Source organism: Salmo salar, unplaced genomic scaffold (assembly GCF_965601325.2).
Source record: "Salmo salar unplaced genomic scaffold, fSalSal1 ptg000293l, whole genome shotgun sequence".
In the NCBI taxonomy this organism is placed as follows: domain Eukaryota; kingdom Metazoa; phylum Chordata; class Actinopteri; order Salmoniformes; family Salmonidae; genus Salmo; species Salmo salar.
In genome coordinates this window covers 800,001-822,195 of record NW_027675346.1, presented here as the reverse complement: position 1 = coordinate 822,195, position 22,195 = coordinate 800,001, and the positions used below count along the sequence as shown (strand labels likewise).

At 42.7% G+C, this 22,195-nt stretch overlaps 54 non-coding genes across 54 annotated transcripts; all 54 read right to left on the bottom strand.

Moving 5' to 3' along the window:
• Nucleotides 1-261: 261 nt before the first annotated feature.
• Nucleotides 262-380, bottom strand: LOC145875177 (5S ribosomal RNA). Its single transcript, XR_014390811.1, has one exon. It is a non-coding gene; the product is annotated as a 5S ribosomal RNA (ribosomal RNA).
• A 409-nt stretch (nucleotides 381-789) lies between these two features.
• On the bottom strand, nucleotides 790-908 carry LOC145871881 (5S ribosomal RNA). The gene has a single exon (XR_014387512.1). It is a non-coding gene; the product is annotated as a 5S ribosomal RNA (ribosomal RNA).
• Nucleotides 909-1,317: 409 nt separating this feature from the next.
• On the bottom strand, nucleotides 1,318-1,436 carry LOC145871880 (5S ribosomal RNA). Its single transcript, XR_014387511.1, has one exon. It is a non-coding gene; the product is annotated as a 5S ribosomal RNA (ribosomal RNA).
• Nucleotides 1,437-1,575: 139 nt separating this feature from the next.
• Nucleotides 1,576-1,694, bottom strand: LOC145871879 (5S ribosomal RNA). The gene has a single exon (XR_014387510.1). It is a non-coding gene; the product is annotated as a 5S ribosomal RNA (ribosomal RNA).
• A 409-nt stretch (nucleotides 1,695-2,103) lies between these two features.
• Nucleotides 2,104-2,222, bottom strand: LOC145871877 (5S ribosomal RNA). The gene has a single exon (XR_014387508.1). It is a non-coding gene; the product is annotated as a 5S ribosomal RNA (ribosomal RNA).
• A 139-nt stretch (nucleotides 2,223-2,361) lies between these two features.
• LOC145871876 (5S ribosomal RNA) lies at nucleotides 2,362-2,480 on the bottom strand. The gene has a single exon (XR_014387507.1). It is a non-coding gene; the product is annotated as a 5S ribosomal RNA (ribosomal RNA).
• A 409-nt stretch (nucleotides 2,481-2,889) lies between these two features.
• On the bottom strand, nucleotides 2,890-3,008 carry LOC145871875 (5S ribosomal RNA). The gene has a single exon (XR_014387506.1). It is a non-coding gene; the product is annotated as a 5S ribosomal RNA (ribosomal RNA).
• A 139-nt stretch (nucleotides 3,009-3,147) lies between these two features.
• Nucleotides 3,148-3,266, bottom strand: LOC145874613 (5S ribosomal RNA). Its single transcript, XR_014390249.1, has one exon. It is a non-coding gene; the product is annotated as a 5S ribosomal RNA (ribosomal RNA).
• Nucleotides 3,267-3,675: 409 nt separating this feature from the next.
• Nucleotides 3,676-3,794, bottom strand: LOC145869695 (5S ribosomal RNA). The gene has a single exon (XR_014385691.1). It is a non-coding gene; the product is annotated as a 5S ribosomal RNA (ribosomal RNA).
• Nucleotides 3,795-4,203: 409 nt separating this feature from the next.
• On the bottom strand, nucleotides 4,204-4,322 carry LOC145871874 (5S ribosomal RNA). Its single transcript, XR_014387505.1, has one exon. It is a non-coding gene; the product is annotated as a 5S ribosomal RNA (ribosomal RNA).
• A 139-nt stretch (nucleotides 4,323-4,461) lies between these two features.
• On the bottom strand, nucleotides 4,462-4,580 carry LOC145871873 (5S ribosomal RNA). The gene has a single exon (XR_014387504.1). It is a non-coding gene; the product is annotated as a 5S ribosomal RNA (ribosomal RNA).
• A 139-nt stretch (nucleotides 4,581-4,719) lies between these two features.
• Nucleotides 4,720-4,838, bottom strand: LOC145871872 (5S ribosomal RNA). Its single transcript, XR_014387503.1, has one exon. It is a non-coding gene; the product is annotated as a 5S ribosomal RNA (ribosomal RNA).
• Nucleotides 4,839-5,247: 409 nt separating this feature from the next.
• On the bottom strand, nucleotides 5,248-5,366 carry LOC145871871 (5S ribosomal RNA). The gene has a single exon (XR_014387502.1). It is a non-coding gene; the product is annotated as a 5S ribosomal RNA (ribosomal RNA).
• A 409-nt stretch (nucleotides 5,367-5,775) lies between these two features.
• LOC145868444 (5S ribosomal RNA) lies at nucleotides 5,776-5,894 on the bottom strand. The gene has a single exon (XR_014384440.1). It is a non-coding gene; the product is annotated as a 5S ribosomal RNA (ribosomal RNA).
• Nucleotides 5,895-6,303: 409 nt separating this feature from the next.
• On the bottom strand, nucleotides 6,304-6,422 carry LOC145871870 (5S ribosomal RNA). The gene has a single exon (XR_014387501.1). It is a non-coding gene; the product is annotated as a 5S ribosomal RNA (ribosomal RNA).
• A 139-nt stretch (nucleotides 6,423-6,561) lies between these two features.
• LOC145871869 (5S ribosomal RNA) lies at nucleotides 6,562-6,680 on the bottom strand. The gene has a single exon (XR_014387500.1). It is a non-coding gene; the product is annotated as a 5S ribosomal RNA (ribosomal RNA).
• Nucleotides 6,681-6,819: 139 nt separating this feature from the next.
• Nucleotides 6,820-6,938, bottom strand: LOC145871868 (5S ribosomal RNA). The gene has a single exon (XR_014387499.1). It is a non-coding gene; the product is annotated as a 5S ribosomal RNA (ribosomal RNA).
• A 139-nt stretch (nucleotides 6,939-7,077) lies between these two features.
• LOC145871866 (5S ribosomal RNA) lies at nucleotides 7,078-7,196 on the bottom strand. The gene has a single exon (XR_014387497.1). It is a non-coding gene; the product is annotated as a 5S ribosomal RNA (ribosomal RNA).
• A 409-nt stretch (nucleotides 7,197-7,605) lies between these two features.
• Nucleotides 7,606-7,724, bottom strand: LOC145871865 (5S ribosomal RNA). The gene has a single exon (XR_014387496.1). It is a non-coding gene; the product is annotated as a 5S ribosomal RNA (ribosomal RNA).
• Nucleotides 7,725-7,863: 139 nt separating this feature from the next.
• On the bottom strand, nucleotides 7,864-7,982 carry LOC145871864 (5S ribosomal RNA). Its single transcript, XR_014387495.1, has one exon. It is a non-coding gene; the product is annotated as a 5S ribosomal RNA (ribosomal RNA).
• Nucleotides 7,983-8,391: 409 nt separating this feature from the next.
• On the bottom strand, nucleotides 8,392-8,510 carry LOC145869291 (5S ribosomal RNA). Its single transcript, XR_014385287.1, has one exon. It is a non-coding gene; the product is annotated as a 5S ribosomal RNA (ribosomal RNA).
• Nucleotides 8,511-8,649: 139 nt separating this feature from the next.
• Nucleotides 8,650-8,768, bottom strand: LOC145871863 (5S ribosomal RNA). The gene has a single exon (XR_014387494.1). It is a non-coding gene; the product is annotated as a 5S ribosomal RNA (ribosomal RNA).
• A 409-nt stretch (nucleotides 8,769-9,177) lies between these two features.
• On the bottom strand, nucleotides 9,178-9,296 carry LOC145871862 (5S ribosomal RNA). The gene has a single exon (XR_014387493.1). It is a non-coding gene; the product is annotated as a 5S ribosomal RNA (ribosomal RNA).
• A 139-nt stretch (nucleotides 9,297-9,435) lies between these two features.
• LOC145871861 (5S ribosomal RNA) lies at nucleotides 9,436-9,554 on the bottom strand. The gene has a single exon (XR_014387492.1). It is a non-coding gene; the product is annotated as a 5S ribosomal RNA (ribosomal RNA).
• A 409-nt stretch (nucleotides 9,555-9,963) lies between these two features.
• On the bottom strand, nucleotides 9,964-10,082 carry LOC145869431 (5S ribosomal RNA). Its single transcript, XR_014385427.1, has one exon. It is a non-coding gene; the product is annotated as a 5S ribosomal RNA (ribosomal RNA).
• Nucleotides 10,083-10,491: 409 nt separating this feature from the next.
• On the bottom strand, nucleotides 10,492-10,610 carry LOC145875028 (5S ribosomal RNA). The gene has a single exon (XR_014390662.1). It is a non-coding gene; the product is annotated as a 5S ribosomal RNA (ribosomal RNA).
• Nucleotides 10,611-10,749: 139 nt separating this feature from the next.
• Nucleotides 10,750-10,868, bottom strand: LOC145872675 (5S ribosomal RNA). Its single transcript, XR_014388307.1, has one exon. It is a non-coding gene; the product is annotated as a 5S ribosomal RNA (ribosomal RNA).
• A 409-nt stretch (nucleotides 10,869-11,277) lies between these two features.
• LOC145871860 (5S ribosomal RNA) lies at nucleotides 11,278-11,396 on the bottom strand. Its single transcript, XR_014387491.1, has one exon. It is a non-coding gene; the product is annotated as a 5S ribosomal RNA (ribosomal RNA).
• A 139-nt stretch (nucleotides 11,397-11,535) lies between these two features.
• Nucleotides 11,536-11,654, bottom strand: LOC145868485 (5S ribosomal RNA). The gene has a single exon (XR_014384481.1). It is a non-coding gene; the product is annotated as a 5S ribosomal RNA (ribosomal RNA).
• A 139-nt stretch (nucleotides 11,655-11,793) lies between these two features.
• Nucleotides 11,794-11,912, bottom strand: LOC145871859 (5S ribosomal RNA). The gene has a single exon (XR_014387490.1). It is a non-coding gene; the product is annotated as a 5S ribosomal RNA (ribosomal RNA).
• Nucleotides 11,913-12,321: 409 nt separating this feature from the next.
• Nucleotides 12,322-12,440, bottom strand: LOC145871858 (5S ribosomal RNA). The gene has a single exon (XR_014387489.1). It is a non-coding gene; the product is annotated as a 5S ribosomal RNA (ribosomal RNA).
• Nucleotides 12,441-12,579: 139 nt separating this feature from the next.
• Nucleotides 12,580-12,698, bottom strand: LOC145871857 (5S ribosomal RNA). The gene has a single exon (XR_014387488.1). It is a non-coding gene; the product is annotated as a 5S ribosomal RNA (ribosomal RNA).
• Nucleotides 12,699-13,107: 409 nt separating this feature from the next.
• Nucleotides 13,108-13,226, bottom strand: LOC145874763 (5S ribosomal RNA). The gene has a single exon (XR_014390399.1). It is a non-coding gene; the product is annotated as a 5S ribosomal RNA (ribosomal RNA).
• Nucleotides 13,227-13,635: 409 nt separating this feature from the next.
• LOC145868443 (5S ribosomal RNA) lies at nucleotides 13,636-13,754 on the bottom strand. Its single transcript, XR_014384439.1, has one exon. It is a non-coding gene; the product is annotated as a 5S ribosomal RNA (ribosomal RNA).
• Nucleotides 13,755-14,163: 409 nt separating this feature from the next.
• Nucleotides 14,164-14,282, bottom strand: LOC145871855 (5S ribosomal RNA). Its single transcript, XR_014387486.1, has one exon. It is a non-coding gene; the product is annotated as a 5S ribosomal RNA (ribosomal RNA).
• Nucleotides 14,283-14,421: 139 nt separating this feature from the next.
• Nucleotides 14,422-14,540, bottom strand: LOC145871854 (5S ribosomal RNA). The gene has a single exon (XR_014387485.1). It is a non-coding gene; the product is annotated as a 5S ribosomal RNA (ribosomal RNA).
• Nucleotides 14,541-14,679: 139 nt separating this feature from the next.
• On the bottom strand, nucleotides 14,680-14,798 carry LOC145871853 (5S ribosomal RNA). The gene has a single exon (XR_014387484.1). It is a non-coding gene; the product is annotated as a 5S ribosomal RNA (ribosomal RNA).
• A 409-nt stretch (nucleotides 14,799-15,207) lies between these two features.
• On the bottom strand, nucleotides 15,208-15,326 carry LOC145871852 (5S ribosomal RNA). The gene has a single exon (XR_014387483.1). It is a non-coding gene; the product is annotated as a 5S ribosomal RNA (ribosomal RNA).
• Nucleotides 15,327-15,735: 409 nt separating this feature from the next.
• Nucleotides 15,736-15,854, bottom strand: LOC145870284 (5S ribosomal RNA). Its single transcript, XR_014386280.1, has one exon. It is a non-coding gene; the product is annotated as a 5S ribosomal RNA (ribosomal RNA).
• Nucleotides 15,855-16,263: 409 nt separating this feature from the next.
• On the bottom strand, nucleotides 16,264-16,382 carry LOC145868695 (5S ribosomal RNA). The gene has a single exon (XR_014384691.1). It is a non-coding gene; the product is annotated as a 5S ribosomal RNA (ribosomal RNA).
• Nucleotides 16,383-16,521: 139 nt separating this feature from the next.
• On the bottom strand, nucleotides 16,522-16,640 carry LOC145871851 (5S ribosomal RNA). Its single transcript, XR_014387482.1, has one exon. It is a non-coding gene; the product is annotated as a 5S ribosomal RNA (ribosomal RNA).
• Nucleotides 16,641-17,049: 409 nt separating this feature from the next.
• On the bottom strand, nucleotides 17,050-17,168 carry LOC145868694 (5S ribosomal RNA). Its single transcript, XR_014384690.1, has one exon. It is a non-coding gene; the product is annotated as a 5S ribosomal RNA (ribosomal RNA).
• Nucleotides 17,169-17,307: 139 nt separating this feature from the next.
• Nucleotides 17,308-17,426, bottom strand: LOC145871850 (5S ribosomal RNA). Its single transcript, XR_014387481.1, has one exon. It is a non-coding gene; the product is annotated as a 5S ribosomal RNA (ribosomal RNA).
• A 409-nt stretch (nucleotides 17,427-17,835) lies between these two features.
• Nucleotides 17,836-17,954, bottom strand: LOC145871849 (5S ribosomal RNA). The gene has a single exon (XR_014387480.1). It is a non-coding gene; the product is annotated as a 5S ribosomal RNA (ribosomal RNA).
• Nucleotides 17,955-18,363: 409 nt separating this feature from the next.
• LOC145869398 (5S ribosomal RNA) lies at nucleotides 18,364-18,482 on the bottom strand. The gene has a single exon (XR_014385394.1). It is a non-coding gene; the product is annotated as a 5S ribosomal RNA (ribosomal RNA).
• Nucleotides 18,483-18,621: 139 nt separating this feature from the next.
• On the bottom strand, nucleotides 18,622-18,740 carry LOC145871848 (5S ribosomal RNA). Its single transcript, XR_014387479.1, has one exon. It is a non-coding gene; the product is annotated as a 5S ribosomal RNA (ribosomal RNA).
• A 139-nt stretch (nucleotides 18,741-18,879) lies between these two features.
• On the bottom strand, nucleotides 18,880-18,998 carry LOC145871847 (5S ribosomal RNA). Its single transcript, XR_014387478.1, has one exon. It is a non-coding gene; the product is annotated as a 5S ribosomal RNA (ribosomal RNA).
• A 409-nt stretch (nucleotides 18,999-19,407) lies between these two features.
• Nucleotides 19,408-19,526, bottom strand: LOC145871846 (5S ribosomal RNA). The gene has a single exon (XR_014387477.1). It is a non-coding gene; the product is annotated as a 5S ribosomal RNA (ribosomal RNA).
• A 139-nt stretch (nucleotides 19,527-19,665) lies between these two features.
• On the bottom strand, nucleotides 19,666-19,784 carry LOC145871844 (5S ribosomal RNA). Its single transcript, XR_014387475.1, has one exon. It is a non-coding gene; the product is annotated as a 5S ribosomal RNA (ribosomal RNA).
• Nucleotides 19,785-20,193: 409 nt separating this feature from the next.
• LOC145871843 (5S ribosomal RNA) lies at nucleotides 20,194-20,312 on the bottom strand. The gene has a single exon (XR_014387474.1). It is a non-coding gene; the product is annotated as a 5S ribosomal RNA (ribosomal RNA).
• A 139-nt stretch (nucleotides 20,313-20,451) lies between these two features.
• On the bottom strand, nucleotides 20,452-20,570 carry LOC145871842 (5S ribosomal RNA). Its single transcript, XR_014387473.1, has one exon. It is a non-coding gene; the product is annotated as a 5S ribosomal RNA (ribosomal RNA).
• A 409-nt stretch (nucleotides 20,571-20,979) lies between these two features.
• LOC145871841 (5S ribosomal RNA) lies at nucleotides 20,980-21,098 on the bottom strand. The gene has a single exon (XR_014387472.1). It is a non-coding gene; the product is annotated as a 5S ribosomal RNA (ribosomal RNA).
• Nucleotides 21,099-21,507: 409 nt separating this feature from the next.
• On the bottom strand, nucleotides 21,508-21,626 carry LOC145871840 (5S ribosomal RNA). Its single transcript, XR_014387471.1, has one exon. It is a non-coding gene; the product is annotated as a 5S ribosomal RNA (ribosomal RNA).
• A 139-nt stretch (nucleotides 21,627-21,765) lies between these two features.
• Nucleotides 21,766-21,884, bottom strand: LOC145871839 (5S ribosomal RNA). The gene has a single exon (XR_014387470.1). It is a non-coding gene; the product is annotated as a 5S ribosomal RNA (ribosomal RNA).
• Nucleotides 21,885-22,195: the final 311 nt, after the last annotated feature.

Below are 22,195 nucleotides of genomic sequence, written 5' to 3'. Positions count from 1 at the left end.
CAGGTAGTTGGATAAAATACAAACTTTATTTCCTTTCATCATTTGAACAGGGCAAAGGAGCACAAAGCACACACAAGCTGCATTCAGCAACAATATTCTTGTTTGTCTTATAAATACAAGGCAGATGCTAATTGAAAACACAAGGAAATTTGATCCTATTAAAAAGGCAGGAAGCTGCATTTAGTCAATTCATCATTAAATGCTTACTACAAGGCAGTGTTGCTGATGAAATAGTGCAGGGGCACACCCTCGTGGACAAAATGCTTACAGCACCTGGTATTCCCAGGCGGTCTCCCATCCAAGTACTAACCAGGCCCGACCCTGCTTCGCTTCCGAGATCAGACGAGATCGGGCGTACCCAGGCTGGTATGGCCGTAAGCGAGAAACAATCTCTTGCTACAACATATATAGTCAAAGTGAGTGTGATAAACAGACATTGCATTTTCACCAATTAGATAAGCAGCTTGAACTTTGTGTCACTGAAAAAGTAGAAGAAATTACAAACACTGTTCCCATCACTTTTTACCACAGGTAGTTGGATAAAATACAAACTTTATTTCCTTTCATCATTTGAACAGGGCAAAGGAGCACAAAGCACACACAAGCTGCATTCAGCAACAATATTCTTGTTTGTCTTATAAATACAAGGCAGATGCTAATTGAAAACACAAGGAAATTTGATCCTATTAAAAAGGCAGGAAGCTGCATTTAGTCAATTCATCATTAAATGCTTACTACAAGGCAGTGTTGCTGATGAAATAGTGCAGGGGCACACCCTCGTGGACAAAATGCTTACAGCACCTGGTATTCCCAGGCGGTCTCCCATCCAAGTACTAACCAGGCCCGACCCTGCTTAGCTTCCGAGATCAGACGAGATCGGGCGTACCCAGGCTGGTATGGCCGTAAGCGAGAAACAATCTCTTGCTACAACATATATAGTCAAAGTGAGTGTGATAAACAGACATTGCATTTTCACCAATTAGATAAGCAGCTTGAACTTTGTGTCACTGAAAAAGTAGAAGAAATTACAAACACTGTTCCCATCACTTTTTAGCACAGGTAGTTGGATAAAATACAAACTTTATTTCCTTTCATCATTTGAACAGGGCAAAGGAGCACAAAGCACACACAAGCTGCATTCAGCAACAATATTCTTGTTTGTCTTATAAATACAAGGCAGATGCTAATTGAAAACACAAGGAAATTTGATCCTATTAAAAAGGCAGGAAGCTGCATTTAGTCAATTCATCATTAAATGCTTACTACAAGGCAGTGTTGCTGATGAAATAGTGCAGGGGCACACCCTCGTGGACAAAATGCTTACAGCACCTGGTATTCCCAGGCGGTCTCCCATCCAAGTACTAACCAGGCCCGACCCTGCTTAGCTTCCGAGATCAGACGAGATCGGGCGTACCCAGGCTGGTATGGCCGTAAGCGAGAAACAATCTCTTGCTACAACATATATAGTCAAAGTGAGTCTGATAAAACAGACATTTAGTCAATTCATCATTAAATGCTTAATACAAGGCAGTGTTGCTGATGAAATAGTGCAAGAGCACACCCTCGTGGACAAAATGCTTACAGCACCTGGTATTCCCAGGCGGTCTCCCATCCAAGTACTAACCAGGCCCGACCCTGCTTAGCTTCCGAGATCAGACGAGATCGGGCGTACCCAGGCTGGTATGGCCGTAAGCGAGAAACAATCTCTTGCTACAACATATATAGTCAAAGTGAGTGTGATAAACAGACATTGCATTTTCACCAATTAGATAAGCAGCTTGAACTTTGTGTCACTGAAAAAGTAGAAGAAATTACAAACACTGTTCCCATCACTTTTTACCACAGGTAGTTGGATAAAATACAAACTTTATTTCCTTTCATCATTTGAACAGGGCAAAGGAGCACAAAGCACACACAAGCTGCATTCAGCAACAATATTCTTGTTTGTCTTATAAATACAAGGCAGATGCTAATTGAAAACACAAGGAAATTTGATCCTATTAAAAAGGCAGGAAGCTGCATTTAGTCAATTCATCATTAAATGCTTACTACAAGGCAGTGTTGCTGATGAAATAGTGCAGGGGCACACCCTCGTGGACAAAATGCTTACAGCACCTGGTATTCCCAGGCGGTCTCCCATCCAAGTACTAACCAGGCCCGACCCTGCTTAGCTTCCGAGATCAGACGAGATCGGGCGTACCCAGGCTGGTATGGCCGTAAGCGAGAAACAATCTCTTGCTACAACATATATAGTCAAAGTGAGTCTGATAAAACAGACATTTAGTCAATTCATCATTAAATGCTTAATACAAGGCAGTGTTGCTGATGAAATAGTGCAAGAGCACACCCTCGTGGACAAAATGCTTACAGCACCTGGTATTCCCAGGCGGTCTCCCATCCAAGTACTAACCAGGCCCGACCCTGCTTAGCTTCCGAGATCAGACGAGATCGGGCGTACCCAGGCTGGTATGGCCGTAAGCGAGAAACAATCTCTTGCTACAACATATATAGTCAAAGTGAGTGTGATAAACAGACATTGCATTTTCACCAATTAGATAAGCAGCTTGAACTTTGTGTCACTGAAAAAGTAGAAGAAATTACAAACACTGTTCCCATCACTTTTTACCACAGGTAGTTGGATAAAATACAAACTTTATTTCCTTTCATCATTTGAACAGGGCAAAGGAGCACAAAGCACACACAAGCTGCATTCAGCAACAATATTCTTGTTTGTCTTATAAATACAAGGCAGATGCTAATTGAAAACACAAGGAAATTTGATCCTATTAAAAAGGCAGGAAGCTGCATTTAGTCAATTCATCATTAAATGCTTACTACAAGGCAGTGTTGCTGATGAAATAGTGCAGGGGCACACCCTCGTGGACAAAATGCTTACAGCACCTGGTATTCCCAGGCGGTCTCCCATCCAAGTACTAACCAGGCCCGACCCTGCTTAGCTTCCGAGATCAGACGAGATCGGGCGTACCCAGGCTGGTATGGCCGTAAGCGAGAAACAATCTCTTGCTACAACATATATAGTCAAAGTGAGTCTGATAAAACAGACATTTAGTCAATTCATCATTAAATGCTTAATACAAGGCAGTGTTGCTGATGAAATAGTGCAAGAGCACACCCTCGTGGACAAAATGCTTACAGCACCTGGTATTCCCAGGCGGTCTCCCATCCAAGTACTAACCAGGCCCGACCCTGCTTAGCTTCCGAGATCAGACGAGATCGGGAGTACCCAGGCTGGTATGGCCGTAAGCGAGAAACAATCTCTTGCTACAACATATATAGTCAAAGTGAGTGTGATAAACAGACATTGCATTTTCACCAATTAGATAAGCAGCTTGAACTTTGTGTCACTGAAAAAGTAGAAGAAATTACAAACACTGTTCCCATCACTTTTTACCACAGGTAGTTGGATAAAATACAAACTTTATTTCCTTTCATCATTTGAACAGGGCAAAGGAGCACAAAGCACACACAAGCTGCATTCAGCAACAATATTCTTGTTTGTCTTATAAATACAAGGCAGATGCTAATTGAAAACACAAGGAAATTTGATCCTATTAAAAAGGCAGGAAGCTGCATTTAGTCAATTCATCATTAAATGCTTACTACAAGGCAGTGTTGCTGATGAAATAGTGCAGGGGCACACCCTCGTGGACAAAATGCTTACAGCACCTGGTATTCCCAGGCGGTCTCCCATCCAAGTACTAACCAGGCCTGACCCTGCTTAGCTTCCGAGATCAGACGAGTTCGGGCGTACCCAGGCTGGTATGGCCGTAAGCGAGAACCAATCTCTTGCTACAACATATATAGTCAAAGTGAGTGTGATAAACAGACATTGCATTTTCACCAATTAGATAAGCAGCTTGAACTTTGTGTCACTGAAAAAGTAGAAGAAATTACAAACACTGTTCCCATCACTTTTTAGCACAGGTAGTTGGATAAAATACAAACTTTATTTCCTTTCATCATTTGAACAGGGCAAAGGAGCACAAAGCACACACAAGCTGCATTCAGCAACAATATTCTTGTTTGTCTTATAAATACAAGGCAGATGCTAATTGAAAACACAAGGAAATTTGATCCTATTAAAAAGGCAGGAAGCTGCATTTAGTCAATTCATCATTAAATGCTTACTACAAGGCAGTGTTGCTGATGAAATAGTGCAGGGGCACACCCTCGTGGACAAAATGCTTACAGCACCTGGTATTCCCAGGCGGTCTCCCATCCAAGTACTAACCAGGCCCGACCCTGCTTAGCTTCCGAGATCAGACGAGATCGGGCGTACCCAGGCTGGTATGGCCGTAAGCGAGAAACAATCTCTTGCTACAACATATATAGTCAAAGTGAGTCTGATAAAACAGACATTTAGTCAATTCATCATTAAATGCTTAATACAAGGCAGTGTTGCTGATGAAATAGTGCAAGAGCACACCCTCGTGGACAAAATGCTTACAGCACCTGGTATTCCCAGGCGGTCTCCCATCCAAGTACTAACCAGGCCCGACCCTGCTTAGCTTCCGAGATCAGACGAGATCGGGCGTACCCAGGCTGGTATGGCCGTAAGCGAGAAACAATCTCTTGCTACAACATATATAGTCAAAGTGAGTCTGATAAAACAGACATTTAGTCAATTCATCATTAAATGCTTAATACAAGGCAGTGTTGCTGATGAAATAGTGCAAGAGCACACCCTCGTGGACAAAATGCTTACAGCACCTGGTATTCCCAGGCGGTCTCCCATCCAAGTACTAACCAGGCCCGACCCTGCTTAGCTTCCGAGATCAGACGAGATCGGGCGTACCCAGGCTGGTATGGCCGTAAGCGAGAAACAATCTCTTGCTACAACATATATAGTCAAAGTGAGTGTGATAAACAGACATTGCATTTTCACCAATTAGATAAGCAGCTTGAACTTTGTGTCACTGAAAAAGTAGAAGAAATTACAAACACTGTTCCCATCACTTTTTACCACAGGTAGTTGGATAAAATACAAACTTTATTTCCTTTCATCATTTGAACAGGGCAAAGGAGCACAAAGCACACACAAGCTGCATTCAGCAACAATATTCTTGTTTGTCTTATAAATACAAGGCAGATGCTAATTGAAAACACAAGGAAATTTGATCCTATTAAAAAGGCAGGAAGCTGCATTTAGTCAATTCATCATTAAATGCTTACTACAAGGCAGTGTTGCTGATGAAATAGTGCAGGGGCACACCCTCGTGGACAAAATGCTTACAGCACCTGGTATTCCCAGGCGGTCTCCCATCCAAGTACTAACCAGGCCCGACCCTGCTTAGCTTCCGAGATCAGACGAGATCGGGCGTACCCAGGCTGGTATGGCCGTAAGCGAGAAACAATCTCTTGCTACAACATATATAGTCAAAGTGAGTGTGATAAACAGACATTGCATTTTCACCAATTAGATAAGCAGCTTGAACTTTGTGTCACTGAAAAAGTAGAAGAAATTACAAACACTGTTCCCATCACTTTTTACCACAGGTAGTTGGATAAAATACAAACTTTATTTCCTTTCATCATTTGAACAGGGCAAAGGAGCACAAAGCACACACAAGCTGCATTCAGCAACAATATTCTTGTTTGTCTTATAAATACAAGGCAGATGCTAATTGAAAACACAAGGAAATTTGATCCTATTAAAAAGGCAGGAAGCTGCATTTAGTCAATTCATCATTAAATGCTTACTACAAGGCAGTGTTGCTGATGAAATAGTGCAGGGGCACACCCTCGTGGACAAAATGCTTACAGCACCTGGTATTCCCAGGCGGTCTCCCATCCAAGTACTAACCAGGCCTGACCCTGCTTAGCTTCCGAGATCAGACGAGATCGGGCGTACCCAGGCTGGTATGGCCGTAAGCGAGAACCAATCTCTTGCTACAACATATATAGTCAAAGTGAGTGTGATAAACAGACATTGCATTTTCACCAATTAGATAAGCAGCTTGAACTTTGTGTCACTGAAAAAGTAGAAGAAATTACAAACACTGTTCCCATCACTTTTTAGCACAGGTAGTTGGATAAAATACAAACTTTATTTCCTTTCATCATTTGAACAGGGCAAAGGAGCACAAAGCACACACAAGCTGCATTCAGCAACAATATTCTTGTTTGTCTTATAAATACAAGGCAGATGCTAATTGAAAACACAAGGAAATTTGATCCTATTAAAAAGGCAGGAAGCTGCATTTAGTCAATTCATCATTAAATGCTTACTACAAGGCAGTGTTGCTGATGAAATAGTGCAGGGGCACACCCTCGTGGACAAAATGCTTACAGCACCTGGTATTCCCAGGCGGTCTCCCATCCAAGTACTAACCAGGCCCGACCCTGCTTAGCTTCCGAGATCAGACGAGATCGGGCGTACCCAGGCTGGTATGGCCGTAAGCGAGAAACAATCTCTTGCTACAACATATATAGTCAAAGTGAGTCTGATAAAACAGACATTTAGTCAATTCATCATTAAATGCTTAATACAAGGCAGTGTTGCTGATGAAATAGTGCAAGAGCACACCCTCGTGGACAAAATGCTTACAGCACCTGGTATTCCCAGGCGGTCTCCCATCCAAGTACTAACCAGGCCCGACCCTGCTTAGCTTCCGAGATCAGACGAGATCGGGCGTACCCAGGCTGGTATGGCCGTAAGCGAGAAACAATCTCTTGCTACAACATATATAGTCAAAGTGAGTCTGATAAAACAGACATTTAGTCAATTCATCATTAAATGCTTAATACAAGGCAGTGTTGCTGATGAAATAGTGCAAGAGCACACCCTCGTGGACAAAATGCTTACAGCACCTGGTATTCCCAGGCGGTCTCCCATCCAAGTACTAACCAGGCCCGACCCTGCTTAGCTTCCGAGATCAGACGAGATCGGGCGTACCCAGGCTGGTATGGCCGTAAGCGAGAAACAATCTCTTGCTACAACATATATAGTCAAAGTGAGTCTGATAAAACAGACATTTAGTCAATTCATCATTAAATGCTTAATACAAGGCAGTGTTGCTGATGAAATAGTGCAAGAGCACACCCTCGTGGACAAAATGCTTACAGCACCTGGTATTCCCAGGCGGTCTCCCATCCAAGTACTAACCAGGCCCGACCCTGCTTAGCTTCCGAGATCAGACGAGATCGGGCGTACCCAGGCTGGTATGGCCGTAAGCGAGAAACAATCTCTTGCTACAACATATATAGTCAAAGTGAGTGTGATAAACAGACATTGCATTTTCACCAATTAGATAAGCAGCTTGAACTTTGTGTCACTGAAAAAGTAGAAGAAATTACAAACACTGTTCCCATCACTTTTTACCACAGGTAGTTGGATAAAATACAAACTTTATTTCCTTTCATCATTTGAACAGGGCAAAGGAGCACAAAGCACACACAAGCTGCATTCAGCAACAATATTCTTGTTTGTCTTATAAATACAAGGCAGATGCTAATTGAAAACACAAGGAAATTTGATCCTATTAAAAAGGCAGGAAGCTGCATTTAGTCAATTCATCATTAAATGCTTACTACAAGGCAGTGTTGCTGATGAAATAGTGCAGGGGCACACCCTCGTGGACAAAATGCTTACAGCACCTGGTATTCCCAGGCGGTCTCCCATCCAAGTACTAACCAGGCCCGACCCTGCTTAGCTTCCGAGATCAGACGAGATCGGGCGTACCCAGGCTGGTATGGCCGTAAGCGAGAAACAATCTCTTGCTACAACATATATAGTCAAAGTGAGTCTGATAAAACAGACATTTAGTCAATTCATCATTAAATGCTTAATACAAGGCAGTGTTGCTGATGAAATAGTGCAAGAGCACACCCTCGTGGACAAAATGCTTACAGCACCTGGTATTCCCAGGCGGTCTCCCATCCAAGTACTAACCAGGCCCGACCCTGCTTAGCTTCCGAGATCAGACGAGATCGGGCGTACCCAGGCTGGTATGGCCGTAAGCGAGAAACAATCTCTTGCTACAACATATATAGTCAAAGTGAGTGTGATAAACAGACATTGCATTTTCACCAATTAGATAAGCAGCTTGAACTTTGTGTCACTGAAAAAGTAGAAGAAATTACAAACACTGTTCCCATCACTTTTTAGCACAGGTAGTTGGATAAAATACAAACTTTATTTCCTTTCATCATTTGAACAGGGCAAAGGAGCACAAAGCACACACAAGCTGCATTCAGCAACAATATTCTTGTTTGTCTTATAAATACAAGGCAGATGCTAATTGAAAACACAAGGAAATTTGATCCTATTAAAAAGGCAGGAAGCTGCATTTAGTCAATTCATCATTAAATGCTTACTACAAGGCAGTGTTGCTGATGAAATAGTGCAGGGGCACACCCTCGTGGACAAAATGCTTACAGCACCTGGTATTCCCAGGCGGTCTCCAATCCAAGTACTAACCAGGCCCGACCCTGCTTAGCTTCCGAGATCAGACGAGATCGGGCGTACCCAGGCTGGTATGGCCGTAAGCGAGAAACAATCTCTTGCTACAACATATATAGTCAAAGTGAGTCTGATAAAACAGACATTTAGTCAATTCATCATTAAATGCTTAATACAAGGCAGTGTTGCTGATGAAATAGTGCAAGAGCACACCCTCGTGGACAAAATGCTTACAGCACCTGGTATTCCCAGGCGGTCTCCCATCCAAGTACTAACCAGGCCCGACCCTGCTTAGCTTCCGAGATCAGACGAGATCGGGCGTACCCAGGCTGGTATGGCCGTAAGCGAGAAACAATCTCTTGCTACAACATATATAGTCAAAGTGAGTGTGATAAACAGACATTGCATTTTCACCAATTAGATAAGCAGCTTGAACTTTGTGTCACTGAAAAAGTAGAAGAAATTACAAACACTGTTCCCATCACTTTTTACCACAGGTAGTTGGATAAAATACAAACTTTATTTCCTTTCATCATTTGAACAGGGCAAAGGAGCACAAAGCACACACAAGCTGCATTCAGCAACAATATTCTTGTTTGTCTTATAAATACAAGGCAGATGCTAATTGAAAACACAAGGAAATTTGATCCTATTAAAAAGGCAGGAAGCTGCATTTAGTCAATTCATCATTAAATGCTTACTACAAGGCAGTGTTGCTGATGAAATAGTGCAGGGGCACACCCTCGTGGACAAAATGCTTACAGCACCTGGTATTCCCAGGCGGTCTCCCATCCAAGTACTAACCAGGCCCGACCCTGCTTAGCTTCCGAGATCAGACGAGATCGGGCGTACCCAGGCTGGTATGGCCGTAAGCGAGAAACAATCTCTTGCTACAACATATATAGTCAAAGTGAGTCTGATAAAACAGACATTTAGTCAATTCATCATTAAATGCTTAATACAAGGCAGTGTTGCTGATGAAATAGTGCAAGAGCACACCCTCGTGGACAAAATGCTTACAGCACCTGGTATTCCCAGGCGGTCTCCCATCCAAGTACTAACCAGGCCCGACCCTGCTTAGCTTCCGAGATCAGACGAGATCGGGCGTACCCAGGCTGGTATGGCCGTAAGCGAGAAACAATCTCTTGCTACAACATATATAGTCAAAGTGAGTGTGATAAACAGACATTGCATTTTCACCAATTAGATAAGCAGCTTGAACTTTGTGTCACTGAAAAAGTAGAAGAAATTACAAACACTGTTCCCATCACTTTTTACCACAGGTAGTTGGATAAAATACAAACTTTATTTCCTTTCATCATTTGAACAGGGCAAAGGAGCACAAAGCACACACAAGCTGCATTCAGCAACAATATTCTTGTTTGTCTTATAAATACAAGGCAGATGCTAATTGAAAACACAAGGAAATTTGATCCTATTAAAAAGGCAGGAAGCTGCATTTAGTCAATTCATCATTAAATGCTTACTACAAGGCAGTGTTGCTGATGAAATAGTGCAGGGGCACACCCTCGTGGACAAAATGCTTACAGCACCTGGTATTCCCAGGCGGTCTCGCATCCAAGTACTAACCAGGCCCGACCCTGCTTAGCTTCCGAGATCAGACGAGATCGGGCGTACCCAGGCTGGTATGGCCGTAAGCGAGAAACAATCTCTTGCTACAACATATATAGTCAAAGTGAGTGTGATAAACAGACATTGCATTTTCACCAATTAGATAAGCAGCTTGAACTTTGTGTCACTGAAAAAGTAGAAGAAATTACAAACACTGTTCCCATCACTTTTTAGCACAGGTAGTTGGATAAAATACAAACTGTATTTCCTTTCATCATTTGAACAGGGCAAAGGAGCACAAAGCACACACAAGCTGCATTCAGCAACAATATTCTTGTTTGTCTTATAAATACAAGGCAGATGCTAATTGAAAACACAAGGAAATTTGATCCTATTAAAAAGGCAGGAAGCTGCATTTAGTCAATTCATCATTAAATGCTTACTACAAGGCAGTGTTGCTGATGAAATAGTGCAGGGGCACACCCTCGTGGACAAAATGCTTACAGCACCTGGTATTCCCAGGCGGTCTCCCATCCAAGTACTAACCAGGCCCGACCCTGTTTAGCTTCCGAGATCAGACGAGATCGGGCGTACCCAGGCTGGTATGGCCGTAAGCGAGAAACAATCTCTTGCTACAACATATATAGTCAAAGTGAGTCTGATAAAACAGACATTTAGTCAATTCATCATTAAATGCTTAATACAAGGCAGTGTTGCTGATGAAATAGTGCAAGAGCACACCCTCGTGGACAAAATGCTTACAGCACCTGGTATTCCCAGGCGGTCTCCCATCCAAGTACTAACCAGGCCCGACCCTGCTTAGCTTCCGAGATCAGACGAGATCGGGCGTAGCCAGGCTGGTATGGCCGTAAGCGAGAAACAATCTCTTGCTACAACATATATAGTCAAAGTGAGTGTGATAAACAGACATTGCATTTTCACCAATTAGATAAGCAGCTTGAACTTTGTGTCACTGAAAAAGTAGAAGAAATTACAAACACTGTTCCCATCACTTTTTACCACAGGTAGTTGGATAAAATACAAACTTTATTTCCTTTCATCATTTGAACAGGGCAAAGGAGCACAAAGCACACACAAGCTGCATTCAGCAACAATATTCTTGTTTGTCTTATAAATACAAGGCAGATGCTAATTGAAAACACAAGGAAATTTGATCCTATTAAAAAGGCAGGAAGCTGCATTTAGTCAATTCATCATTAAATGCTTACTACAAGGCAGTGTTGCTGATGAAATAGTGCAGGGGCACACCCTCGTGGACCAAATGCTTACAGCACCTGGTATTCCCAGGCGGTCTCCCATCCAAGTACTAACCAGGCCCGACCCTGCTTAGCTTCCGAGATCAGACGAGATCGGGCGTACCCAGGCTGGTATGGCCGTAAGCGAGAAACAATCTCTTGCTACAACATATATAGTCAAAGTGAGTCTGATAAAACAGACATTTAGTCAATTCATCATTAAATGCTTAATACAAGGCAGTGTTGCTGATGAAATAGTGCAAGAGCACACCCTCGTGGACAAAATGCTTACAGCACCTGGTATTCCCAGGCGGTCTCCCATCCAAGTACTAACCAGGCCCGACCCTGCTTAGCTTCTGAGATCAGACGAGATCGGGCGTACCCAGGCTGGTATGGCCGTAAGCGAGAAACAATCTCTTGCTACAACATATATAGTCAAAGTGAGTCTGATAAAACAGACATTTAGTCAATTCATCATTAAATGCTTAATACAAGGCAGTGTTGCTGATGAAATAGTGCAAGAGCACACCCTCGTGGACAAAATGCTTACAGCACCTGGTATTCCCAGGCGGTCTCCCATCCAAGTACTAACCAGGCCCGACCCTGCTTAGCTTCCGAGATCAGACGAGATCGGGCGTACCCAGGCTGGTATGGCCGTAAGCGAGAAACAATCTCTTGCTACAACATATATAGTCAAAGTGAGTGTGATAAACAGACATTGCATTTTCACCAATTAGATAAGCAGCTTGAACTTTGTGTCACTGAAAAAGTAGAAGAAATTACAAACACTGTTCCCATCACTTTTTACCACAGGTAGTTGGATAAAATACAAACTTTATTTCCTTTCATCATTTGAACAGGGCAAAGGAGCACAAAGCACACACAAGCTGCATTCAGCAACAATATTCTTGTTTGTCTTATAAATACAAGGCAGATGCTAATTGAAAACACAAGGAAATTTGATCCTATTAAAAAGGCAGGAAGCTGCATTTAGTCAATTCATCATTAAATGCTTACTACAAGGCAGTGTTGCTGATGAAATAGTGCAGGGGCACACCCTCGTGGACAAAATGCTTACAGCACCTGGTATTCCCAGGCGGTCTCCCATCCAAGTACTAACCAGGCCCGACCCTGCTTAGCTTCCGAGATCAGACGAGATCGGGCGTACCCAGGCTGGTATGGCCGTAAGCGAGAAACAATCTCTTGCTACAACATATATAGTCAAAGTGAGTCTGATAAAACAGACATTTAGTCAATTCATCATTAAATGCTTAATACAAGGCAGTGTTGCTGATGAAATAGTGCAAGAGCACACCCTCGTGGACAAAATGCTTACAGCACCTGGTATTCCCAGGCGGTCTCCCATCCAAGTACTAACCAGGCCCGACCCTGCTTAGCTTCCGAGATCAGACGAGATCGGGCGTACCCAGGCTGGTATGGCCGTAAGCGAGAAACAATCTCTTGCTACAACATATATAGTCAAAGTGAGTGTGATAAACAGACATTGCATTTTCACCAATTAGATAAGCAGCTTGAACTTTGTGTCACTGAAAAAGTAGAAGAAATTACAAACACTGTTCCCATCACTTTTTACCACAGGTAGTTGGATAAAATACAAACTTTATTTCCTTTCATCATTTGAACAGGGCAAAGGAGCACAAAGCACACACAAGCTGCATTCAGCAACAATATTCTTGTTTGTCTTATAAATACAAGGCAGATGCTAATTGAAAACACAAGGAAATTTGATCCTATTAAAAAGGCAGGAAGCTGCATTTAGTCAATTCATCATTAAATGCTTACTACAAGGCAGTGTTGCTGATGAAATAGTGCAGGGGCACACCCTCGTGGACAAAATGCTTACAGCACCTGGTATTCCCAGGCGGTCTCCCATCGAAGTACTAACCAGGCCCGACCCTGCTTAGCTTCCGAGATCAGACGAGATCGGGCGTACCCAGGCTGGTATGGCCGTAAGCGAGAAACAATCTCTTGCTACAACATATATAGTCAAAGTGAGTGTGATAAACAGACATTGCATTTTCACCAATTAGATAAGCAGCTTGAACTTTGTGTCACTGAAAAAGTAGAAGAAATTACAAACACTGTTCCCATCACTTTTTACCACAGGTAGTTGGATAAAATACAAACTTTATTTCCTTTCATCATTTGAACAGGGCAAAGGAGCACAAAGCACACACAAGCTGCATTCAGCAACAATATTCTTGTTTGTCTTATAAATACAAGGCAGATGCTAATTGAAAACACAAGGAAATTTGATCCTATTAAAAAGGCAGGAAGCTGCATTTAGTCAATTCATCATTAAATGCTTACTACAAGGCAGTGTTGCTGATGAAATAGTGCAGGGGCACACCCTCGTGGACAAAATGCTTACAGCACCTGGTATTCCCAGGCGGTCTCCCATCCAAGTACTAACCAGGCCTGACCCTGCTTAGCTTCCGAGATCAGACGAGATCGGGCGTACCCAGGCTGGTATGGCCGTAAGCGAGAACCAATCTCTTGCTACAACATATATAGTCAAAGTGAGTGTGATAAACAGACATTGCATTTTCACCAATTAGATAAGCAGCTTGAACTTTGTGTCACTGAAAAAGTAGAAGAAATTACAAACACTGTTCCCATCACTTTTTAGCACAGGTAGTTGGATAAAATACAAACTTTATTTCCTTTCATCATTTGAACAGGGCAAAGGAGCACAAAGCACACACAAGCTGCATTCAGCAACAATATTCTTGTTTGTCTTATAAATACAAGGCAGATGCTAATTGAAAACACAAGGAAATTTGATCCTATTAAAAAGGCAGGAAGCTGCATTTAGTCAATTCATCATTAAATGCTTACTACAAGGCAGTGTTGCTGATGAAATAGTGCAGGGGCACACCCTCGTGGACAAAATGCTTACAGCACCTGGTATTCCCAGGCGGTCTCCCATCCAAGTACTAACCAGGCCCGACCCTGCTTAGCTTCCGAGATCAGACGAGATCGGGCGTACCCAGGCTGGTATGGCCGTAAGCGAGAAACAATCTCTTGCTACAACATATATAGTCAAAGTGAGTCTGATAAAACAGACATTTAGTCAATTCATCATTAAATGCTTAATACAAGGCAGTGTTGCTGATGAAATAGTGCAAGAGCACACCCTCGTGGACAAAATGCTTACAGCACCTGGTATTCCCAGGCGGTCTCCCATCCAAGTACTAACCAGGCCCGACCCTGCTTAGCTTCCGAGATCAGACGAGATCGGGCGTACCCAGGCTGGTATGGCCGTAAGCGAGAAACAATCTCTTGCTACAACATATATAGTCAAAGTGAGTCTGATAAAACAGACATTTAGTCAATTCATCATTAAATGCTTAATACAAGGCAGTGTTGCTGATGAAATAGTGCAAGAGCACACCCTCGTGGACAAAATGCTTACAGCACCTGGTATTCCCAGGCGGTCTCCCATCCAAGTACTAACCAGGCCCGACCCTGCTTAGCTTCCGAGATCAGACGAGATCGGGCGTACCCAGGCTGGTATGGCCGTAAGCGAGAAACAATCTCTTGCTACAACATATATAGTCAAAGTGAGTGTGATAAACAGACATTGCATTTTCACCAATTAGATAAGCAGCTTGAACTTTGTGTCACTGAAAAAGTAGAAGAAATTACAAACACTGTTCCCATCACTTTTTACCACAGGTAGTTGGATAAAATACAAACTTTATTTCCTTTCATCATTTGAACAGGGCAAAGGAGCACAAAGCACACACAAGCTGCATTCAGCAACAATATTCTTGTTTGTCTTATAAATACAAGGCAGATGCTAATTGAAAACACAAGGAAATTTGATCCTATTAAAAAGGCAGGAAGCTGCATTTAGTCAATTCATCATTAAATGCTTACTACAAGGCAGTGTTGCTGATGAAATAGTGCAGGGGCACACCCTCGTGGACAAAATGCTTACAGCACCTGGTATTCCCAGGCGGTCTCCCATCCAAGTACTAACCAGGCCCGACCCTGCTTAGCTTCCGAGATCAGACGAGATCGGGCGTACCCAGGCTGGTATGGCCGTAAGCGAGAAACAATCTCTTGCTACAACATATATAGTCAAAGTGAGTGTGATAAACAGACATTGCATTTTCACCAATTAGATAAGCAGCTTGAACTTTGTGTCACTGAAAAAGTAGAAGAAATTACAAACACTGTTCCCATCACTTTTTACCACAGGTAGTTGGATAAAATACAAACTTTATTTCCTTTCATCATTTGAACAGGGCAAAGGAGCACAAAGCACACACAAGCTGCATTCAGCAACAATATTCTTGTTTGTCTTATAAATACAAGGCAGATGCTAATTGAAAACACAAGGAAATTTGATCCTATTAAAAAGGCAGGAAGCTGCATTTAGTCAATTCATCATTAAATGCTTACTACAAGGCAGTGTTGCTGATGAAATAGTGCAGGGGCACACCCTCGTGGACAAAATGCTTACAGCAACTGGTATTCCCAGGCGGTCTCCCATCCAAGTACTAACCAGGCCTGACCCTGCTTAGCTTCCGAGATCAGACGAGATCGGGCGTACCCAGGCTGGTATGGCCGTAAGCGAGAACCAATCTCTTGCTACAACATATATAGTCAAAGTGAGTGTGATAAACAGACATTGCATTTTCACCAATTAGATAAGCAGCTTGAACTTTGTGTCACTGAAAAAGTAGAAGAAATTACAAACACTGTTCCCATCACTTTTTAGCACAGGTAGTTGGATAAAATACAAACTTTATTTCCTTTCATCATTTGAACAGGGCAAAGGAGCACAAAGCACACACAAGCTGCATTCAGCAACAATATTCTTGTTTGTCTTATAAATACAAGGCAGATGCTAATTGAAAACACAAGGAAATTTGATCCTATTAAAAAGGCAGGAAGCTGCATTTAGTCAATTCATCATTAAATGCTTACTACAAGGCAGTGTTGCTGATGAAATAGTGCAGGGGCACACCCTCGTGGACAAAATGCTTACAGCACCTGGTATTCCCAGGCGGTCTCCCATCCAAGTACTAACCAGGCCCGACCCTGCTTAGCTTCCGAGATCAGACGAGATCCGGCGTACCCAGGCTGGTATGGCCGTAAGCGAGAAACAATCTCTTGCTACAACATATATAGTCAAAGTGAGTCTGATAAAACAGACATTTAGTCAATTCATCATTAAATGCTTAATACAAGGCAGTGTTGCTGATGAAATAGTGCAAGAGCACACCCTCGTGGACAAAATGCTTACAGCACCTGGTATTCCCAGGCGGTCTCCCATCCAAGTACTAACCAGGCCCGACCCTGCTTAGCTTCCGAGATCAGACGAGATCGGGCGTACCCAGGCTGGTATGGCCGTAAGCGAGAAACAATCTCTTGCTACAACATATATAGTCAAAGTGAGTGTGATAAACAGACATTGCATTTTCACCAATTAGATAAGCAGCTTGAACTTTGTGTCACTGAAAAAGTAGAAGAAATTACAAACACTGTTCCCATCACTTTTTAGCACAGGTAGTTGGATAAAATACAAACTTTATTTCCTTTCATCATTTGAACAGGGCAAAGGAGCACAAAGCACACACAAGCTGCATTCAGCAACAATATTCTTGTTTGTCTTATAAATACAAGGCAGATGCTAATTGAAAACACAAGGAAATTTGATCCTATTAAAAAGGCAGGAAGCTGCATTTAGTCAATTCATCATTAAATGCTTACTACAAGGCAGTGTTGCTGATGAAATAGTGCAGGGGCACACCCTCGTGGACAAAATGCTTACAGCACCTGGTATTCCCAGGCGGTCTCCCATCCAAGTACTAACCAGGCCCGACCCTGCTTAGCTTCCGAGATCAGACGAGATCCGGCGTACCCAGGCTGGTATGGCCGTAAGCGAGAAACAATCTCTTGCTACAACATATATAGTCAAAGTGAGTCTGATAAAACAGACATTTAGTCAATTCATCATTAAATGCTTAATACAAGGCAGTGTTGCTGATGAAATAGTGCAAGAGCACACCCTCGTGGACAAAATGCTTACAGCACCTGGTATTCCCAGGCGGTCTCCCATCCAAGTACTAACCAGGCCCGACCCTGCTTAGCTTCCGAGATCAGACGAGATCGGGCGTACCCAGGCTGGTATGGCCGTAAGCGAGAAACAATCTCTTGCTACAACATATATAGTCAAAGTGAGTGTGATAAACAGACATTGCATTTTCACCAATTAGATAAGCAGCTTGAACTTTGTGTCACTGAAAAAGTAGAAGAAATTACAAACACTGTTCCCATCACTTTTTAGCACAGGTAGTTGGATAAAATACAAACTTTATTTCCTTTCATCATTTGAACAGGGCAAAGGAGCACAAAGCACACACAAGCTGCATTCAGCAACAATATTCTTGTTTGTCTTATAAATACAAGGCAGATGCTAATTGAAAACACAAGGAAATTTGATCCTATTAAAAAGGCAGGAAGCTGCATTTAGTCAATTCATCATTAAATGCTTACTACAAGGCAGTGTTGCTGATGAAATAGTGCAGGGGCACACCCTCGTGGACAAAATGCTTACAGCACCTGGTATTCCCAGGCGGTCTCCCATCCAAGTACTAACCAGGCCCGACCCTGCTTAGCTTCCGAGATCAGACGAGATCGGGCGTACCCAGGCTGGTATGGCCGTAAGCGAGAAACAATCTCTTGCTACAACATATATAGTCAAAGTGAGTGTGATAAACAGACATTGCATTTTCACCAATTAGATAAGCAGCTTGAACTTTGTGTCACTGAAAAAGTAGAAGAAATTACAAACACTGTTCCCATCACTTTTTAGCACAGGTAGTTGGATAAAATACAAACTTTATTTCCTTTCATCATTTGAACAGGGCAAAGGAGCACAAAGCACACACAAGCTGCATTCAGCAACAATATTCTTGTTTGTCTTATAAATACAAGGCAGATGCTAATTGAAAACACAAGGAAATTTGATCCTATTAAAAAGGCAGGAAGCTGCATTTAGTCAATTCATCATTAAATGCTTACTACAAGGCAGTGTTGCTGATGAAATAGTGCAGGGGCACACCCTCGTGGACAAAATGCTTACAGCACCTGGTATTCCCAGGCGGTCTCCCATCCAAGTACTAACCAGGCCGGACCCTGCTTAGCTTCCGAGATCAGACGAGATCGGGCGTACCCAGGCTGGTATGGCCGTAAGCGAGAAACAATCTCTTGCTACAACATATATAGTCAAAGTGAGTCTGATAAAACAGACATTTAGTCAATTCATCATTAAATGCTTAATACAAGGCAGTGTTGCTGATGAAATAGTGCAAGAGCACACCCTCGTGGACAAAATGCTTACAGCACCTGGTATTCCCAGGCGGTCTCCCATCCAAGTACTAACCAGGCCCGACCCTGCTTAGCTTCCGAGATCAGACGAGATCGGGCGTACCCAGGCTGGTATGGCCGTAAGCGAGAAACAATCTCTTGCTACAACATATATAGTCAAAGTGAGTCTGATAAAACAGACATTTAGTCAATTCATCATTAAATGCTTAATACAAGGCAGTGTTGCTGATGAAATAGTGCAAGAGCACACCCTCGTGGACAAAATGCTTACAGCACCTGGTATTCCCAGGCGGTCTCCCATCCAAGTACTAACCAGGCCCGACCCTGCTTAGCTTCCGAGATCAGACGAGATCGGGCGTACCCAGGCTGGTATGGCCGTAAGCGAGAAACAATCTCTTGCTACAACATATATAGTCAAAGTGAGTGTGATAAACAGACATTGCATTTTCACCAATTAGATAAGCAGCTTGAACTTTGTGTCACTGAAAAAGTAGAAGAAATTACAAACACTGTTCCCATCACTTTTTACCACAGGTAGTTGGATAAAATACAAACTTTATTTCCTTTCATCATTTGAACAGGGCAAAGGAGCACAAAGCACACACAAGCTGCATTCAGCAACAATATTCTTGTTTGTCTTATAAATACAAGGCAGATGCTAATTGAAAACACAAGGAAATTTGATCCTATTAAAAAGGCAGGAAGCTGCATTTAGTCAATTCATCATTAAATGCTTACTACAAGGCAGTGTTGCTGATGAAATAGTGCAGTGGCACACCCTCGTGGACAAAATGCTTACAGCACCTGGTATTCCCAGGCGGTCTCCCATCCAAGTACTAACCAGGCCCGACCCTGCTTAGCTTCCGAGATCAGACGAGATCGGGCGTACCCAGGCTGGTATGGCCGTAAGCGAGAAACAATCTCTTGCTACAACATATATAGTCAAAGTGAGTCTGATAAAACAGACATTTAGTCAATTCATCATTAAATGCTTAATACAAGGCAGTGTTGCTGATGAAATAGTGCAAGAGCACACCCTCGTGGACAAAATGCTTACAGCACCTGGTATTCCCAGGCGGTCTCCCATCCAAGTACTAACCAGGCCCGACCCTGCTTAGCTTCCGAGATCAGACGAGATCGGGCGTACCCAGGCTGGTATGGCCGTAAGCGAGAAACAATCTCTTGCTACAACATATATAGTCAAAGTGAGTGTGATAAACAGACATTGCATTTTCACCAATTAGATAAGCAGCTTGAACTTTGTGTCACTGAAAAAGTAGAAGAAATTACAAACACTGTTCCCATCACTTTTTAGCACAGGTAGTTGGATAAAATACAAACTTTATTTCCTTTCATCATTTGAACAGGGCAAAGGAGCACAAAGCACACACAAGCTGCATTCAGCAACAATATTCTTGTTTGTCTTATAAATACAAGGCAGATGCTAATTGAAAACACAAGGAAATTTGATCCTATTAAAAAGGCAGGAAGCTGCATTTAGTCAATTCATCATTAAATGCTTACTACAAGGCAGTGTTGCTGATGAAATAGTGCAGTGGCACACCCTCGTGGACAAAATGCTTACAGCACCTGGTATTCCCAGGCGGTCTCCCATCCAAGTACTAACCAGGCCCGACCCTGCTTAGCTTCCGAGATCAGACGAGATCGGGCGTACCCAGGCTGGTATGGCCGTAAGCGAGAAACAATCTCTTGCTACAACATATATAGTCAAAGTGAGTCTGATAAAACAGACATTTAGTCAATTCATCATTAAATGCTTAATACAAGGCAGTGTTGCTGATGAAATAGTGCAAGAGCACACCCTCGTGGACAAAATGCTTACAGCACCTGGTATTCCCAGGCGGTCTCCCATCCAAGTACTAACCAGGCCCGACCCTGCTTAGCTTCCGAGATCAGACGAGATCGGGCGTACCCAGGCTGGTATGGCCGTAAGCGAGAAACAATCTCTTGCTACAACATATATAGTCAAAGTGAGTGTGATAAACAGACATTGCATTTTCACCAATTAGATAAGCAGCTTGAACTTTGTGTCACTGAAAAAGTAGAAGAAATTACAAACACTGTTCCCATCACTTTTTAGCACAGGTAGTTGGATAAAATACAAACTTTATTTCCTTTCATCATTTGAACAGGGCAAAGGAGCACAAAGCACACACAAGCTGCATTCAGCAACAATATTCTTGTTTGTCTTATAAATACAAGGCAGATGCTAATTGAAAACACAAGGAAATTTGATCCTATTAAAAAGGCAGGAAGCTGCATTTAGTCAATTCATCATTAAATGCTTACTACAAGGCAGTGTTGCTGATGAAATAGTGCAGGGGCACACCCTCGTGGACAAAATGCTTACAGCACCTGGTATTCCCAGGCGGTCTCCCATCCAAGTACTAACCAGGCCCGACCCTGCTTAGCTTCCGAGATCAGACGAGATCGGGCGTACCCAGGCTGGTATGGCCGTAAGCGAGAAACAATCTCTTGCTACAACATATATAGTCAAAGTGAGTGTGATAAACAGACATTGCATTTTCACCAATTAGATAAGCAGCTTGAACTTTGTGTCACTGAAAAAGTAGAAGAAATTACAAACACTGTTCCCATCACTTTTTAGCACAGGTAGTTGGATAAAATACAAACTTTATTTCCTTTCATCATTTGAACAGGGCAAAGGAGCACAAAGCACACACAAGCTGCATTCAGCAACAATATTCTTGTTTGTCTTATAAATACAAGGCAGATGCTAATTGAAAACACAAGGAAATTTGATCCTATTAAAAAGGCAGGAAGCTGCATTTAGTCAATTCATCATTAAATGCTTACTACAAGGCAGTGTTGCTGATGAAATAGTGCAGGGGCACACCCTCGTGGACAAAATGCTTACAGCACCTGGTATTCCCAGGCGGTCTCCCATCCAAGTACTAACCAGGCCCGACCCTGCTTAGCTTCCGAGATCAGACGAGATCGGGCGTACCCAGGCTGGTATGGCCGTAAGCGAGAAACAATCTCTTGCTACAACATATATAGTCAAAGTGAGTCTGATAAAACAGACATTTAGTCAATTCATCATTAAATGCTTAATACAAGGCAGTGTTGCTGATGAAATAGTGCAAGAGCACACCCTCGTGGACAAAATGCTTACAGCACCTGGTATTCCCAGGCGGTCTCCCATCCAAGTACTAACCAGGCCCGACCCTGCTTAGCTTCCGAGATCAGACGAGATCGGGCGTACCCAGGCTGGTATGGCCGTAAGCGAGAAACAATCTCTTGCTACAACATATATAGTCAAAGTGAGTGTGATAAACAGACATTGCATTTTCACCAATTAGATAAGCAGCTTGAACTTTGTGTCACTGAAAAAGTAGAAGAAATTACAAACACTGTTCCCATCACTTTTTAGCACAGGTAGTTGGATAAAATACAAACTTTATTTCCTTTCATCATTTGAACAGGGCAAAGGAGCACAAAGCACACACAAGCTGCATTCAGCAACAATATTCTTGTTTGTCTTATAAATACAAGGCAGATGCTAATTGAAAACACAAGGAAATTTGATCCTATTAAA